The sequence below is a fragment of the Amia ocellicauda genome, chromosome 8 (genome assembly GCF_036373705.1).
Source record: "Amia ocellicauda isolate fAmiCal2 chromosome 8, fAmiCal2.hap1, whole genome shotgun sequence".
In the NCBI taxonomy this organism is placed as follows: Eukaryota; Metazoa; Chordata; class Actinopteri; order Amiiformes; family Amiidae; genus Amia; species Amia ocellicauda.
In genome coordinates, this window is record NC_089857.1 from 77,837 (window position 1) to 80,000 (window position 2,164).

Genomic DNA, 2,164 nt, shown 5'->3' on the forward strand with positions numbered 1-2,164 from the left:
TCATACAGATGTTGATGAAATGGCCTAATATCATTCTTGGCCCCCTTGAGCGCTTCATCCCAGTGTTCGTACCCCCCGGTCTTTGTTACAGCAACCATTAACTTTTCCAGGTTTGAAAGTTGATCCTCATCGATGGTTAAATCTGTAGAGAAAAGGCTCGCGTTGGCTACTTTTCTGTCAAGCACATGGTGTAATAGCGCTCTCAGGTTAGCTGCAGAGTGTTGATGACAGAACCAGTTGCAGCAGCAGTCCAGAACATTCCCCATGTTCAAAGTCCCTTAGTTCAGGTCAGAGTCTGAATCAGTGGCGTAGATGTCGAATTCTTCGTCGCTGCCCCCAGCTTTAACTTCTTTACGGAAGAAATAAGCTTTTAGCTTGCCAGCGGTTTTTCTACTTGGCTCATCCAGGTCATTGAGCAGCTGCCCAAGTTTCTCTATTATAAACGGCTCCTTTTTCAGCTCCAGCAAAATCTCATCTATGATTTTCTGGACTTGTCCCGCAGTGACATGTATGTGGGAGTAAGACAGAGCCTTGATTAGTGCCGGTTTCAGCCACGGTTTGTTCAGTCTTCTGTAAAACACGTTGAAATAGAACAGGAAATAGTAACGGTCTGGTTCAAACAAACAACTGTGTCTCAACTGACTGGGGTGATTCACTTCACACCCCCGACAGACTTCTTTCAGAGCTCGGTCGATGAGAGCACTCAGAATATACACCAGGGTGCTTTTAACCACTCTGCTTACTTGGCCACATACCCCGGGCATAAATCCTGCGTCTTCATCACGCCCCCGAGACAGTCCGATGCTCATTGGGTCGCCTGGTGGTTTGTGGGGTGTTTCTACATCCATTGGACTGACCCCCTCCTGAGACGCACAGACGGTAGACAGTTCGGCAAAATCGAGGCCCTCCATGAGCTCCAGAGGCTGGGGATCCACGAGACTCATTTGGACATCCATCGCCCCGCATGTTGTTTCGTCCTGAGGGACCGGGGTCTGAGGTCTTGGAGGGTAACCGCAGTCAGAGGGTTCCGGAGTGTATACAAAATCTGGGGAATAGAACCAGGGTTGATCCCGGGTTTGAAGAGGCCTGTAGAGCCTGTCGACGTCCGCAGCTTTGGGGTAAGACATTCTCTTTAATTTTAAACCATGAATGAATTGTTGCGCCTTTTATCCTATCTCTTCACTACGTCACGACACACCGCCCTCTTAGAAGAGAGTAGACCCTGAGCCGTCAGACCCCCCTCCAACCCCCCACAGGTCGTCTGTTTTATCATCGTCGTCGTCATTCAAGGGGGATCTATAATCCATAATCCAGCATATTCTCCTTCTAACAGAATCCAGTTGTGAACATTTGGTCAAGATGTCAAAACCATCATTTATACAGTTTATGACCTCTTTCAAGAACGGCCAGTCCACGGCGTCAAACATAATTTTAGTAACCTGTTTTTCTGGATCCTCCACAACCCCTTCAATAGGGTTTGTAATCAGGGTACTGCTAAACAAAACCTTACGATCAGTAGTTAGAGATAGACTCTTCACCACTGTACCGTAGTTCTGCAAGCTTTCCCATTCACACCTTTCAAAACTCTGAGTCGGAGACTCCGTTTCGCCTTCTCTTGGAACCTCTTGCAAGCCTTCTAGAGTCTTATCCACAAGCCCCTGGTCTCTCCATGCCATCACCTTCAACCAGTCCTCATAAGAGTATTCAATCACCGTCTCAAAAGGTTCCAACGTACCCTCCTTCTCTCCCAAAGCATAAAGCTCCACTCCAACATAGCTGGGATCCCTTTTAAAGCGGTAACCCCGTCGACCCCCCCAGAACAACACCCAGGAGCGTTCAATCTTCAAATTGGTGAGTACAGGAACCCTTGCCCGGGATTGTTTCTTGCGGGGTTTCATGTTGATGTCGCTGGACATGTTGAAGAAGCGGGATGTTTCAGATGCTGAGAATTAAAGAGGTATTGCCTAAAAGCAGCGCGGGTTCTTAAATAGAGAGGAGAGTTTCGGGGCGTTGCCTTCAGAGGGGTGGGGGTCTTTATGGGCGGCCTTGTTGTTCAGGGTTTTATGGGTGTACACTTTCTGACGGATATGACGTAGGAATAATTAAGGAAATAAATCTACCTAAAATCACGCCCCCCAATTATGACGTAGGAATATTAATAAGC